At 40.1% G+C, this 16,656-nt stretch overlaps 1 protein-coding gene, 1 long non-coding RNA gene and 1 other non-coding gene across 3 annotated transcripts in view; 1 reads left to right on the top strand and 2 right to left on the bottom strand.

The window, feature by feature from the left end:
* CUX1 (cut like homeobox 1) overlaps nt 1-16,656 on the top strand; it is a 399,694-nt gene that overhangs the window by 350,042 nt on the left and 32,996 nt on the right. The gene's annotated exons all lie outside the window — the stretch shown is intronic.
* Nucleotides 7,471-7,576, bottom strand: LOC142000631 (U6 spliceosomal RNA). Its single transcript, XR_012642284.1, has one exon. It is a non-coding gene; the product is annotated as a U6 spliceosomal RNA (small nuclear RNA).
* Nucleotides 14,666-16,656, bottom strand: part of LOC142000629 (uncharacterized) — a 91,561-nt gene continuing 89,570 nt past the window's right edge. The window contains exon 4 of the long non-coding RNA XR_012642282.1: nt 14,666-14,902. This is a non-coding gene — a long non-coding RNA (uncharacterized LOC142000629). The remainder of the gene's footprint in view (nt 14,903-16,656) is intronic.

Here is a 16,656-nt window from a genome sequence, read left to right on the forward strand (position 1 = left end):
AGCTTTACTCTAGGAGGATTCAGGTGACTGAAGAGTATATTCACACTGGTTATATTTGCATGATGAAATTTTGGAATAAATAGTCCACCATTATGCAACAATGTCTCTTACACTCATAACAAGAGTCTCTCAAAAATCATACTAATGGTCTCTCAGTGAGCATTTAAAAAACTTGATTGGTCAAGCACCCATGTGATCTCCAGCTATGGCTAACTTTTACCATGTTCTTACATAACTTTAAAATATGCACATAACGTGTTCATTTCAACTTCCTTAGCCATATCATCTTCAAATGGTGATATGCCATAAGGGTCATTCCAGTCTTACTGGGACTAGTGAAGAATAGGGTTTTTGTCCTCTACATCACACTCCTACCTCCTCAGTCAGTACTAGCTAGCTTTTGTTTATTTCTAAAACTCGCTCTTTACACAGCAACATATGTCTAATTATATAAAAGTTTTTCATCATTAGAACAAAACAAAATTCTGGTCTTTCCTATTTCTAGTGAGATTACTTTAAAATGCCTTTCAGAGATTTTTATATATACACAACAGAAGTATACATATCACTTTTTATTGCTTACACGGACATAGATGGTCCAGCACACCAAACTCATTCTATTCTGTTCTGTTCAGAAAAATTGACCTATTCTGGGAATTGGATGGGTTGGCATGTACTTGACTGATCAATACCCATATCAGTATGTTGTGTTTTCTGGAGTAATCCACTTAAAAAGGACTCTGTATAAATGTCTACTAAATATTTGTATTTAAATATTAAAAACCATTTAGTATTGAGATTAAAAAGACTCAGTTGTGAGGGAAGAGACTCCGATATAAAGAGAGACAAAAAAATACCCTAAGCCTCCTAGAGCCTCTGTTAAGATTTCATGAAGATGCAATATCCCTTTGTTAAGGTACATTGCAAACTGCTCAAGAGTATTACTTTAAAACGAGAGACTGGGTTCCTACGATGTTCGTCTTTGTTGGCACGTGTTTTGATTTCTGCATTCATAACTATTTTTTCTTACACATGAAGTTGGTCAAAACAATCTTGTGCAGCAACAACTTTTCCTGGTATGAAATATGAAAATACTAGTTGTAAATTTGTATCTGTGCTGACGGAGTTGTTTGGTTTCCTTGCAATGCAGAAACACATTAAGACAAGCATTCTGTGGGTAGGTAACAGTTCGAGAGAGAGAGAGAGCTGCTTAAACAACAACTGAAATGTTGCTTTAGAAATAGCCCTGTTTATATGAGAGGGGAATGTGTCTGCTTGGGGGACAATGTCAAGGGCCATCAGTAAGCACTGAACCAGCACTGGCCCAGCAAAAAAGAGCCTTACAGAAGGCAAAGATGTAAGGAGCTGCGATTGTTGCATGGCGCATCACCTCTTCTGTGGATTGGAAGCAAACTTGCACTTTGCCTTATTTTTTTGTTTTTGTTTTTGTTTTGAGGACATCCCACTAAGAACATCAGATTAATTTTTCAGAAATAACATTTTTCCCAATGCCGTGACATTCTCCTTCTAGCAGAGGGGGGAAAAGGCCCTACATTAAACTATTAGGTAATTTCTGCTAAAGGTTTTCATTTCTATCAGAATAGTCTATGCATTTCCGTGTTGAAAGCTGTTTTCTGCTGTTCCTTTTAAGAAAACAGGCACTGTCTGTCCCACTCTCTGTAAATGCTCCAAGGATGTCAAGTGTGTGAATTTGGACATTAAATCCAAAGTAAATTGAGACTAACTTGTTTGGGAGTGGGGGTGCTTTTGTTTTTTAAAATTGTTTCCCTCATGTCCCTTTTCATTTTTATTAAGAAATTAACTCTTTGCATTTGTGCAATAACTACTTGCCATGATAATGGGCAGACTTTTGAAATGAATGCCCTGACTACTAACACAGCACAAGATGAACTCAGACAGACAAAGTGGTGTACTTTTTCCTGAGAACTTTTTTGTTTTTAAATAATAAGCTCAGTTTTACCCCCGTGTATTGTGGTGTCTTACATTTTTAGCAGTATTTTATATTTTTTCTGTAACGCACTAAGTCTTAGACATTTTTAGAGCTTGTTTGTTATGTTCACAATCACAAATTTAAAAAAAAAATCCTCACAAAGAATCAATTGACCAAAAAAGTGTCATTTTTTTGTACAAGTAGCTTTGAGAAGCCCACGTTGTGTTGCTGTGACTCATCTTTTGTAACATTTTATTTCTTGGTATTTGTTTAAACATAAAAGTAAAAGTTTATGTGGCTGGCAGTAGCGGGGAAGTGCTCCCTCCGTCAGCAGAATGGCATTGTTTCTTCTGTCTTTGTTTGGTTAGCCATATAATGTTTGTTCTCAGCACTGTACAACGGTCCCTATATGATATGGAGAAGCAATATCACTGTATGAAACTCACATGATGTATTATTATTATTATTCACTAGCACCCTAGGTGTGATAATTGAAGTAAATATCTTTTATACAAACACAATAATGTGTGGGTTGTCTTTATTAAGGTGAGAGTCGAGATCTGATGGTCAAAGCAGCAAACATTTACATTGGTGGTTTTGATCATTTTGCTAATCAGTAGGGGTTTGGGGGTTTTTTGTTGGTAATTGACTTTCTAGCTTTGTATCTTGATTTCGCTGAAGAATCCGTTTTCAGTATCTTAAGTACTTTAAATGGCTAACTTTAGAATCTATTCTATCTCCCATTAAATTCAGTATAAAGATTCCCATTTCAGTGGGAGTAGGATTGGATACTTAGGCAGCAAAGACTGGTTACGTTCTGAACTTGAGAAGAGAGATGAGGACCAAAATAGCATGTTAGATTTTTTTGTAAAATCATCGATTGTTGAGGTTACCAGTGACTTGTGATCAGAAGTGCTTACCATTCAAAAATATAGATGTGGCAGAACTTTGGCCAATATTTGGCTTGTATTTGACTGTGTTTTTAATGGATATTCATAAAGAAAATTGTTTTCTCTCGTTGTGCCTTAAAATGTTAGCAGGCTGTTTTTTCCTGTAAGTATATTGAGTGCTTCCTACAAGTTTAGAATTGAAAATTTGGTATTAAAGTAGTTATTTAGATTCAACAATGAAATTCTTTTTGAAAAAACAGTAGAAATCTGTAGCTTGAAATGTCTTCAGATTCAGTTGTAATGCATGTTTGTTTCATACTCTTTTACCAGTCCTGTTGTGATGTATTCTTTAAATTGTGACTTTGAGGTCACTGAAATTATTGCAGGACTGGGACCTAACCATATAATGTCTCCTCCTCAGTATCCGTGTATAGGCATGTCTCTTTAACATTTTTCCTGTCCTGCAATAAGAGAGTATATATCTCTTTTTTCAGGAACTATTGATTATTCGATGGAGTTCACACTGCATGAGAGGAGGAATTTTAAAGAGCTAAAACTGTAGATTTTGCACTGTACTGTCCCACATTGTTGAGCAATATTTGGTGGTATGAAGTTGTATAGATATTAACCAGCTTTTTCCATCCCTTCAGGCTGTTCCAGAAATTCATCCTATTGGTTTATAGTCCGCTAAATTACATTAGCAAAATAACTATTGAAGTTCAAAATGAAAAGCTTGTTCATTCTGTATCTTTGCCATCTCTAGCTTTGCTTATATTTATTATCTCAGGAGAGGACATTTATCGAAATACAGTATTAATAATGTTCAATACATTTTATTTAACTTTCATTCTTCTGTAACTGCATTTCTTTACCTATGACATGTCTGTGACAGTTTGCTTAGTAAGATGTAAAAATTATAGTTTTAAATAGAAATTTTAATAATATGTAATGACTGATCAAACTGTTGATTTCTAGGAGTATAATAGGATTGTCTCGTGTAATGTTACCTCAATCATTTTAATGTTAAAGTACCTACGCTTTAAAAGCAGTCTCACTCTGCTAGTTCATCTTCTGTATATATTTATAACTGTGCATGCTTTCAGGCGTACTGGGTTATGTTAACACCAAATATACTGGAAATGTACATGTAATTATGCAAGAGAAGTGTACCATTTTCAAAAACAGACAACTGCATCTGAACCTACACTGAGGAATTGGGGTTTCTTTTTCAGTGTAGCATGGAAACATTTTCCTGCTGTAAAATCAAATTATGCTCTTTGGCCCAAGTCCTCCTGAACTCTTTGCAGTTGAAGAAAATCACCTAAAACGGTGGGGTTCTGCATTAGTTAGGAGCAAGTCTCAGAAAGCTGAGAGGTGTGCAACCTGCTATTTCATGGAGTTACAAGAAAGAAATATGCATCCTATGTGCATCCCAGAGCTTAATCTGAAGTGTTATGGGAAAGCCGAGACACCTGTCTCCAAAAAGAGAGGTGTGGAGTGTTAATGCCAACAGGCCCTTAGTGCTTGCTACTACAGCATTCCTATATGCCATTCTTGTTTTCATTTTAAATGACTTCTTCTACTGTCAGATGCTTTGATGATGCCCTGAGATTTTACAATGGAAATTATAGTGTCAAGCAGACAAGCCTTTACTGTTTTTATCAGGAGAAAGTTTGTTTCTAGTATCTAATATTTTCTTCATTCTCTATTATTTCTTTTTGTTGTAATAAAGGTGATGAACAAACTGTTTACATTAGAACATTATTTTACTGTATTAAACAATTATTTCTTTATTGCTACAAGCTGGAAGAGATGCTACGAGGAAATTATGATGGTTTTCTTGAACTTTTTAGTTACCCATGTATGATCCTTTAAAAATCCTCCTTCATGAGAGAATTTCCTGCCTTACAGAGTGAATTCCATTGATTAACACTACATTCCTGGTTTGGGGGGGGACCCCTAAACCACCCATCCTTTTTAGGGTTCCAAATTCCATAGTTACAGCAGGTGTCATTTTTAAAAAAAAAGTCAGGATTCTTTACTGCATGGTGTCTCGGATATCAGCGTTTCCCCTAATAGCTGGAAAAGGAAACAACCAGTAACTGTGGAATCTGTAAGTAAAGGTTGACTTTTAAATGACAGCCACTGAGTCTTGCGGATGTGAGCCCCTCTCAGATGTTTATGAAATCTCATTCCTGTACTGTACGTGTGGTCAGTACTGCAGTACTTCGATGCCAATGTATACCAATGTGTGTTTTTGTTTTTAAATCTTTTGAACTCAACATACATTAGGCCAGTTTTTCAACATAAATAAGCATAGTTCTATTTAAGTCAATGGAGCTGTGCTAATTGTGTAAATTTGGTCCTTGTCTTGTTAGTTCCTTTCCATTACATAAGCTTTAGAGTGCTGTGCACTGAATATGTATAATGTAAGCTACTGTCATAGTGAATTTTGGTAGCTTACTTGATTAGTCAGCTCTAATTTTGCAGTGACTACCTTGGAGATATTTCCAAGCGCATTGACAAGAAACTGGCTGTAAGAGAGACTGTATAAAGGACGTTAATTTATTGTAATGAGTGTGTTGTTTAGCCAAGATAAAAAGTTATTTCCTTCTGATAATCCTGCTAATCTAGATGGGTGTGGTAATCTTTTCCAGCTAGTCAGACAGGCAGATGCTACTGAAGATCAGATCAGATCACCAGCCATGATTCTTTTTTTTCTCTTGCCCCCAGTTTGCATTGTTTGTATGAACAGTGCAAGTGACCTTTTAACTTTCATTTCCAGTATAGTAAACGTGAAAAACTAACTAATGGTTCATTGCAAGTTGGACAGGAAGGGCAGAAGCTTAAATGTATCCTGAACTTTTCAGGCAAAAGGCAATGGGGCATTTGGTCTCAGATGCCACAAAGCAGCCTCTTGTTGCAGTGACAGGGACATCAACATTGTCATAAAAAGAAAAGGAGTTCTTGTGGCACCTTAGAGACTAACCAATTTATTTGAGCAAAAGCTTTTTGATGAAGTGAGCTGTAGCTCACGAAAGCTTTTGCTCAAATAAATTGGTTAGTCTCTAAGGTGCCACAAGTCCTCCTTTTCTTTTTGCGGATATAGACTAACACGGCTGCTACTCTGAAACCTAACATTGTCATATTCCACCTTTCTGACCTGATCTTGGTGTGAGAGGCACACTTTGCAGGAAGAAAGGGAAGAGCATCTATGAGCTCTCTGCATTTCTTTGCTTTTGTGCACAGACCTGATAATTTGTCCTGAATAGGGTATTCTCATATTCTGAGACTGTAAGACAATACTGTACCTGGCCCATTCTCCCACTTTTAAGTTCTAGAGACATAGTAATGTACATAGGAAAGCCATTCCATCTTAAAATAGTCATGGATCTCTGTGTTTTCTGATCCAAGTGATTAAGAAAATTCATCCCCTTCTAGTGGCTCTCTGAAATAATTTATTCCTTCCAGATTGGTCCTTTTACTCATTTAGACTTGAACGAATTTGCTTACTCATCTGGGGCAGAAGAATCAGACGTCCATGGTTTGAAGATGAGAGGTCTTTTCTTGGTGCATACATATGTCAGCAGATGTTACCATTGGCTGTCTCTGGGCTCCTTTCTCCTTTTTCCTCCCTCCCCCAACACACAATTTTTATGGATTCCAGTGGGAAAGGCATGACGTGTGTCAAATACCAGCTGATTCCAGAGTTCTTTGAGTGTTGCCATAATCAGTTTTCTCTTTTGGGGTGCACCTGTGCACTGAACCAGAACCCTTTGGAAAGTTTTATGCTATATTCTGAAGGTCTGCAGAGAGACCAGTGCACTTCAGCCAGGAGACTTTTTTCTAATGGTTACAGCTGAGCTACAGATTGGGCAGATGTGCCTGAGCATTACAGGGAGCTTTTAGAGAATGCTTTTCACAACTTTCTGACCCTCAGCTGCTATCTTTTTTTGCCTCCTTTTTAAACTGAAGAAGGTGAGATGCTCTAGGAATGATCTTGTGCCAGGTACAGATGTAATAAATAAACATAGCTTGATTGCTACTCATCTGTAAAGTGACTGACTAATCTGACTTCCAGCCTAGCTCTATCTTCTGGGCATATTTGTCGCCTAGGGTGGTGATCTGAGATCTGACTGGCCATGCCTCCTTCAAACACTATTAAAGAAGAAGAACTTGAAGTAGTTTGAACTTTTCACTGCTCAAGACAAAGGTCAGTTTGTCTGACACCTGGAACAGTCATCCGTGCAGAGTGGCTGTCTTTGTTAATGAAGGCCTGTGAGGCATGGTTCAGTGTTTTATGGAAGACACCAGCCTTCATCTCATCAACTTTATGGAAAGCAGAGTGATAATATTTGGCCCCTCCTCAAATAATTGATTATTTTTTCAAAGTCAAATATCTCTACACTCCTGATGAGACTATTTTGGCAGGAGTGATGATGATGCTTCTGTTATATCATCTTCTATGAGAAAATACAAGTTGTTTTGGATTCTGACCTCTACAACCTCGTCAACAGGAATGTCCTTTACTAATGGCATAATTTAAACTTCAATGAGGCAGGTACTAACTGGTACTTTGATAGGCACAAAAGACTGATCTCACTGGAGATTTGTTTTTTTGTTTGTTTTTTTAATATGGAATGCTTCACGAATTTGCGTGTCATCCTTGTGCAGGGGCCATGCTAATCTTCTCTGTGTCGTTCCAATTTTAGTATGGAGCTGATGCAAGGCAGAAAAAGGAGACTACAGCATTATCAGCACTCCAGTCATGTCTCCAAGACTGCTGACCCGAACTCTGAACTTCCTGCACCAAATAGTTACCTCTCAGATGTAGGTTCATCCGTGATCTCTGTATCTTTTAGAAGAGAAGCAGGGCTCTAGGGGATGAGGGTGCCATCTCTCCCTTTCTTTCTTCCATTGCTGAATGCTGAGAGAGAACTTTCCAGACCCTCTCAAAATGCATTGATGTACCCCAACTCAACAAAGAGCCTGAAACTAGCTCTAACTGATATGCCAGTTTGGAAGCTCTCCCATCAACAAGGATTAGAGCTATGACTCCTAATACTTGTGGACCCCAGCAGTGAATTTCAGACAGGGGGAACATCTGCTGGGCAAGTGCCCTTCACCAAATCATCTGAGGTGTTGGTTAGGGAGGTCAGACATCAATATCTTGCCTCCACAAAAAGAGCAATATGTAAACGTGATTTTCTTTCTGGGCTCTAACATCACAGCAGGAGATTAATCTCATTGGGCAGCAAAGGCAGCTCCTGGAACAGATATTCCAAAAGAGATTAGAATGTACTTTCCTATGCAGACAAATACACATATCACCTTAACTGCTTCTAAATAACTATTCGCAACAAATCAGTCCTAACTAGGGGGAGAGAAAAAAGAAAAGATGATCAATAAGCTAAGAATGTTGAGGTACCAGAAGGTGTCCTGACTTGCTGCTTCAGGGCCTGGGTTCCAGCCCTGGCTGTCACAGACTAGCTTTGACCTTGGGTAAATCACAGACTCCATGTCTCAGTTTCCCCATCCTTCAAGTTGGGATAGTATTGACCTATCAAATAGGGGCATTGCAAGTCATACTCTCTGTAAAAGCATCTTCCTTCCAGTCAATAAAGTAATCTTAGAACCTCCAAGCCATCTGTATTTCAGTGCACTTCCATTCTGTCTGTCCACTTCTAAGAGGATAAAGATAGCGTGGTTGTTTTTTTTTAAAAAAAAAAGTCTCTTCTAGCCTGGCAAATCACTGCTGTTCTTGTTTTCTGCAGAGTTATCTAAATCCAGGGTGTCCAGGACATTTAGAAAACAAGCTATCAACTAGTGGAATCATAAAGCTTCCCTCTCATTTGTCAGGCCATATAATCTCAAACTAAATTGCTGTGTCATCTCAGTTTCCTCCATATGTGGAAACAGATGCTGCACATGATTTGCCAAGAGAGTCCAGTCACTAGGATTATTTCCATGTCTTGAAGTTCTTATCACTCTGAGAACTGTCAGGGTTTCTTTATTATGAACATGCTTCTGATGTGCGTGTACATCTGCTGGATTCTTAACTACCATGGTTGAAGTGCCATCCGAGGCTCAGGCTGTCAGTATTTTTTTTTTCTTGATATTAAAGACAAGAATTTTAACCTCCAGTTTAAGGAGAAAAACTGTTCAATTCTAAAACTGACGATACTCTCACAAATGAAAAGGGTGGGCAAATAATTCAGTGCAAGTTGCTATCAAACTTAGCCAGAACATTCATGATTGGTCTAAACCTATTACAGTCAACTTTTTCGTACAACCTGTCTTCTCTTCCTTTGGATGTCAGTGTGGTCAGCCCTAATCTTTTCAAGTGGACAGCAAAACCCTTTTAAGACCCAGAAGGCCTGCAGATGCCTTCATCTATGATGCTGTCCATCAGACAGTAGTTTGGATGACTCACTGAAGAGCACTCAGCGCTAGCATTTTCCTTTTCAGTACTCTCTGGTCAGGAGATGCCTTTATTCATTCCAGTCTGCCAGGTCAGCCCTTCTGCTCATTAAATGATCCTTTTCAATAATCCCTGTCATAAGATTCTTCTTCCTAAATGATCCAGTCCTTACAAGAGACTTGCTCCAACTCCCATTGTTGTCAATGGGAGTTGGATCAGTCCATAATTTGAGTAACTCGGAAATGGTTCTAAGATCTCATACCAAAGAAATCAAGGGGACAGAGGCTTTCGTTCGTTATGATTTGACACCTTTCCTTTCCTAAACCAGGAAGATTCTTTGTGCCCTCAGTTTCTGGGAGGCATATTTGCACATGGCCACTTGCCCCTTAGTTATTTCCTTTTTCAGATGCTGGATTCCAGTTTTCAATTGTGTGCATTTCATGAAAACTTTTCCCTCAGCCTTTTGTGTTTTCACTAAGCTCCTAACCGTAATGGCTTCTGATCTTTTATCCTCATGCAAGCTGTTTGATTATTTAAGAGGCGTTTTCCATCACTAATTTCTATGACCCAGTTCTCCAACTGGGCCATCTCCTCCACCACCTGAAACATGCTCACCCAGCCTCAGCATCCCCCAACTAGCTCTTTTCAAGTCAGAGGGGATTGCACACTAGGGAAATGGATTGACATTTCACATGCATGCCAGTTCTCATCTGACTGAAGTGTGTCATTTAAATTGCTTCCTGACCTCCAGGGACTCTTGTAAACATCACCCCATAGGTAATTACCCAATAGAAGAATTCATTTACCAGATGGAAGCCCCAATTTAGCTCTTATTCCCGTGACAGTGGTGGTTTTGCTAAAATCCAGGTGACAAGATTCAGGTTTAATAGAACAAAAGACGTACGTGGAGGACAGCGTTTATAGCCCAGTTAGAATCAATAGTGGCAATATATCTCAACTACAATTGAGATCACCTTAAACTAGTTATCTTGCAAGGATTTAGGGCTCAATTCTCATCTCACACATGGGCATGCATCACTCAGCAGTCTGGGAATTTTGCTGTGCTTATGTCAGCTTGTTTAGAAACCCCAGTTTCAGGATACACAATGCTGAGTGCCCATATGCCTGAGATGAGTTGTCTTTTCTCTAAACCAAAAGGATATTCTTTGCCAGGCTCATATTCCTGTCAGCCTTCTCAAGCAACAAAGGATGTTAAAGATGGTTTTGTCTTTACTGCGGTGGATCAGAATTCCAGCATTGTACAAATGTCAATCCCCAGCCCCTGGCATACTAGTTAGAGGAATCCCAGTGCCACCCACGACAGAAAGTCAGACAAATTAAATTACCTTCCCACCTCCCTGCTGGCGCAGAATTCCAATACAGTGCTGTTGGAATTAGAAAAGATAAGCAAACAGGATTTGTCTTGGCAATGGTACCCACTGGCTTATCTCATGAATGCTGCCAGTATTGTGAACAGTTTAGGTAGGGCTCCTTGTTGCTCCTCAGTTTTCATATCATTTACACAGCAGAATAGCTTAAATCAAATGAGAAAAGAAGCATGTGGCAAGATCATTCTGTTGCAATTATGCAAGATGTCTGTCTTTGAGAACTTTAATGTGATTTCTAGCTCTTCTAGTAAAATCATGCAACGATGCATTCAAAAACTGTTTTGTTGAAATTACTAGATTTTAGACAGAGGTTCAAATGTTACCTTTAGAGATGGGCACAACCAGCAAAATTCTTATTAGGATTTCATACACACCAAAGCTCAGCACCTTCGAAATCTGCAGAATTCATTTCAGCCAGTCTCTTGTTTAGTTTTTATTTCAAAGCCATTGTGTAAATTTGCATATCTTTTTTTAAAGTAAGTATGGCACAATCAACAAGTCAGAAGAAAATTGAAGGCTTTGAGATAGCATTTTCCCTAACAGCCATTGTAATGGTGCAAATGGAGTGCAAGGCTGGTGGATATGGAAAACAAAGGTACAGACTTTCAGCCTCACCCAGTCAATCTAGAATCTGATAATATGCCTCCGTCTCAAGCTAGCTTCTCATAAACAATAACAGCTCCAAATCTCTATCTTTTGCCTCTTCAGATCCTCCCAGGAAAGTACAAGATTTTTCAGTAATATTCTATTTCCAACTGCATAATATTTCATCCTTGTCAGGCTGAGTCGACAGGTAAAGACCATTCTTGCTCCAGACAGCACTAACATACAGAATGACAGGTTTCAGGAGGTGTTGATATTTTGTTCAGGTTGCTGGTTGAGTGCATAAGATTGTCCAGTTGTTTCAGTTCATCACCACCCTTGACAAAGTGCTGGAAGTACTGAGAGCCCTAGTAATTCAGACTGAGTTGTACCTGTCAAGTATGCTAGAGGCCACCAAGCTTGAGAATGAACAGTACAGTTGAGAATTCTAGTTTTCCCAGGACTTTAGCTTATTTGTGCCATTATCTCTTGCAGTATGTTCACTTGAAGTTGAACAGTCAATGAAAGCTCACTTATCTTAAACTGGTTCAATGCATATGAGAGCCTGAAGGGTTACAGTGAGTTCTGTTAAATGTGGCAACATACCAAAAATAAAACACGGATATTCTTTTGTTCTAGCTGAAAGCTTAAGACATAGGCATTCTAACCCACTAACACAGGTTATTCTATGTACTGTGTGAAGTTAAAGATGACTTGCATAGACACAAAAAGGGGGTTGTGCCTCTTTTTTATTTTTAGTGATGATATTCGAAGCCTGAAAAGAGGCCTATTAAGAGGAAGTGTGGATTGTTCTAATTTTCGTTGTCTTTTACATTAGAAACTCAAGCTGTGTCTACTGTTTTCCTGGAAGACACTCTGTGGATGACTGGAGAATCAGTAGAATTATGACATGGCCAGTACCAAGGAGTGAAACCTGAGCAACTGAGAGAACCCTTTTTCACTCCATTTAAAATTCAGCCAGTTGAGGGCTGGGGTGGGTACTTTCCTTATTAAAAAAACAAACTAACAATTTAACTCAAGCATCTGAAGAATATTTAGAAGGAAAGTTCCGATAAGGATTGAGAGAGCTTCCATTCCAGTCCTCTGGTCTGCCTAAAAACATGGAAGTCAAAAATTCAATATTCTTGATGTTTCCAAGATTTGGAAACAAGCAGAGGGGAAAAAATATCTTTTCGGGGCTCTTTTGTACATCAAAAAATCCCACTGTCCCAAAAAATAAAATGCAAAATTAATGTTTCCTTTGCATGTAAACTTTGAGGCATGTACTTGTACTGATAGGGTCCCCTGAGCCACTGGAAAATGAACAAAAGGATGTTTTGAATTTCTTCTAGCTGGGCAGGCAATATTGTCTTGTGGTCTGAGCTGGAAAGTGGGAGTTAGGAGATCTGGCTTCTGTTTCCAGTTCTGCTGCTGATTCACTGTGTTTCATTGGGCACTGTTGTGCCTCAGTTTCCCCATCCATAAAATGGCGATAATGATACTGACCCACTCGGTAACACACTTTGAGATCCCCAGATAAAAGATGCTGTACAAGTGCAAAATAATGTTGATTCATTTCTCATCCCTCTTACTTTGATGCTTTTATACTGCCGCTGAATGTGTCCAAGTAAAGATTCCTCAAATGTATTAAACTAATTTAGTTCTTGAGTCTGAATTAACAGTTGGCAAATCCAAGGTTCAACTTGCCCCTAGACATTTAGCTGATTGTCCGACCCATCCTCATTTGAGGGCCCCTGCCTCTGAGCCCTCCATGGCCATCTCTCTTCATTCCATGACAGGCTTAGCAAAACTTTGTAGTCCCTTTCTGACACTTTCCCCAAGAGGCTACAAGCACACAGTACCCAGTGAAACCTCTAGCAAACTTCCAGCTCTCTGTGCTCCTCCTCCCTCTACCACCCTCTCTAGTCAGTGCTATAATCGATTGCTTTATGAGTGCTACATTTCCCCATGCACAGGATTAAGATTAAAGGAAACATTTCCCTTTCCCTGGACTTGCCATCCTCTACAGGCCAATCTTGCAAGGTGCAGAGCGCTTCTACCTGCACTCATATCAATGGGGCCAGTCCTGCTCCTGTTGGGATTAATGGCTGCTTTGCCACTGACATCTGTGGGTACAGGATTGGGGCCAGTGGACATTAAATGGTGCTGAGCATACTGCAGAATTGGGCCCTAATATTTTTTTTTAGGGAAGAGGTTTTGTTGTTTCCAAATATTTTGTATCTGGAAATATTCCTTTGAATATACAGTAGTGAATTCCAGAGCTCTCCCAAGTGCAAGCGCTTTGAAGAGCAGAGTAACCCTCTCACATTTCTTGAGAAACAGCACCCTCTAGGGTACTGTAGTTCTATTACAACTGCACAGATACTGCTGTTCGCTGATCATTCATACTGTATCTTTATATATAAAAGTTCTCAGCCCCTGCCCTAAAACTCTGGAGTGTTGTGTCATGGATTTCGAACATAGATGCAGCAAAAAGAAATAACTGGATTGTGCCTGCCATACATATCTATTTGTCCCTGTAAATATGCTCCGACCTTCTGCAGCCACCTGCTGTGTAAGTAGCGTTTGAGACGGTCAATAATAATAGTTGGCACTAATACAGCAGCTTGTGTGAAATGATCTCTCTGATTCACACACCATTCCTCCTCACAATACCTCTGGGGGGTAGGGAAAGCACTGTTGGCATTTCACAGATGAGGAATACAGTCATGCAGAAAAGGAAAGGGACCTCCAAGCCCAGGAAGTGAGTTAGTTTCAGAGCTTAGGCTAGGAGCTAGGTCTCCTAATTCCCAGTCTTGTGCTCTAATCTTTTGTCGTCTTTGTTTATGCTGATAAATTATCTTTGAATTGCAGGTTTAAAAAAAAACCCAGGCCATGATGATTGGTAAGCAGTAGGAGTGCAGGGAATTCTGCCATTCTGGATCACTGGGCTTTGTGGGAATAGTGTGGCACTAGCAAGTCTGAACTTTCATAAGTTGCAGATTCTAACCAGCTCAAAATCTCACTGCAAGACACCGTCAAACGCAGCAGATTTCACCTGGTTCTATGTCAAAAGCACATACCCTGCATGGTTTCAATGGGGAATCTAAATCAGCCCAGACTCAAGCTAAAGGGTCCCAAACCATAGCCAATCTTTCAGGACTTCGTTTCAGGTTTGTAGTGAAGCTCCAAACCAGCAGAGGTTTGCATGCGATTTGGGCTTTTGCTGTAAACGCTTTGCATGACTCAAAACGACACCTGGATGACTGCAAAGAGGTGCTTAAGGACCTCTAAGAGTCTGCCCTGGCTTTCCAAGCACAGCTTCTTCACTTGGAATCTAAGCATCTCTTACTATCCAACTTTTGATAAATGAGCATTTTTCCTCCCAGCTGTTTGGAATTTTAGGCAAGAGATGGTTACTCACCCTGTGCAGTTGCTGAGATTCTTCGAGATGTGTCCTCCTGTGGGGGTTCCACTTCAGGTGTCGGTGCGTCCCGGCACCGTTGATCAGAGATTTTCGGTAGCAGTGTCTGTCTGGGTCACACGCGCACAGTGATCATCTCACAGCACCGTTGGTGCCTCATCTAACGTGCACAAGATCCGACACCCTCAGTTCCTTCTCAACCATCCTCGGCCTGAGACTGAGCACTGTAGCAGTGTCAATGAGAACCTAGGAAAAATAATTAGGAATAGTTAGAATTAATTAGTGACATTTAAGTTTTAGTTCATTAATAGTTAGTTTCTCATCTTCTTTTTCCTTCTTTAAAAAAAAACACAACTAATTACTAGGTGCATCATCAGTGAGGGACTCTACCAGCTGTTAACTAAGCTTTCACCCAGCTGAAAATTCATATCCTGTGGGCTTGATCCTATAGCCTTCACTGAGGCTAATGAAAGTTTTGCCTGTATGAAAACTGCAGGATTCAAATCTATATACTTTAGCAGAGTTTTTGATAAGGTCTCCTACAGTATTCTTGCCAGCAAGTTAAAAAAGTGTGGATTGGATGAATGGACTACAAGGTGGATAGAAAGCTGGCTAGATTGTCAGGCTCAATGGGTAGTGATCAACAGCTCGATGTCTAGTTGGCAGCTGGTATCAAGCAGAGTGACCCAGGGGTCGGTTCTGGGGCCAGTTTTGTTCAACATCTTTATTAATGATCTGGGTGATGGGATGGATTGTACCCTTAGCAAGTTCACGGTTGACACGAAGCTGGGGAGAGAGGTAGATATGCTGGAGGGTAGGGATAGGGTCCAGAGTGACCTGGACAAATTGGAGGATTGGGCTAAAAGAAATCTGATGAGGTTCAACAAGGACAAGTGCACAGTCCTGCGCTTAGGAAGGAAGAATCCCATGCACCGCTACAGGTTGGGGACCGACTGGCTAAGCAGCAGTTCTGCAGAAAAGGACCTGGGGATTACAGTGGACGAGAAGCTGGATAGGAGTCAGCAGTGTGCCCTTGTTGCCAAGAAGGCCAACGGCATATTGGGCTGCATTAGTAGAAGCACTGCCAGCTGATCAAGGGAAGTGATCATTCCCCTCTATTCGGCATTGGTGAGACCACATCTGGAGTATTGTGTCCAGTTTTGGGCCCCTCCCTACAGAAAGGATGTGGACAAATGGGAGAGAGTCCAGCGGAGGGCAACAAAAATGATCAGGGGGCTGGGGCACACCACTTACAAGGGGAGGCTGAGGGAACTGGGCTTGTTTAGTCTGCAGAAGAGACGAGTGAGGGGGGTTTGATAGCAGCCTTCAACTACCTGAAGGGGGATTCCAAAGAGGATGGTGCTTGGCTGTTCTCAGGGGTGGCAGCTGACAGAACAAGGAGCAATGGTCTCAAGTTGCCGTGGGGGAGGTCTAGGTTGGATATTAGGAAACACTATTTCACTAGGGAAAAAAAAAGGAGTACTTGTGGCACCTTACAGACTATTTCACGAGGAGGGTGGTGAAGCACTGGAATGCGTTACCTAGGGAGGTGGTGGAATCTCCTTCCTCTGAGGTTTTTAAGGCCCGGCTTGACAAAGTCCTGGCTGGGATGATATAGTTGGTGTTGGTCCTGCTTTGAGCAGGGGGTTGGACTAGGTGACCTCCTGAGGTCTCTTCCAACCCTAATCTTCTATGATTCTATACCTCTAGTATATTATTTTTTACTAAGCTTAAACAGCTAGAGAGCTGGATTTTCCTAGTACCAAGAGACACAGATGGAGTCCATAACTGGTAGGTACATGATCATATCGAAAGAGAAATTCATTTGTAGTACAGCAGGCCCTAATTCTTTCTTAGTAAATTGAAGACGCATTGATTTAATGATATTCTCTGTGTGTGTAGAGATATATATATAGCTATGACATTAGTGATGAACAGGGACTTTCATTCTAAGTTCCTAGTTTTGGTCATCTAGAGATTGTTTCTTGCATAGAAAAATG

This window comes from Natator depressus, chromosome 17, assembly GCF_965152275.1.
Source record: "Natator depressus isolate rNatDep1 chromosome 17, rNatDep2.hap1, whole genome shotgun sequence".
In the NCBI taxonomy this organism is placed as follows: domain Eukaryota; kingdom Metazoa; phylum Chordata; order Testudines; family Cheloniidae; genus Natator; species Natator depressus.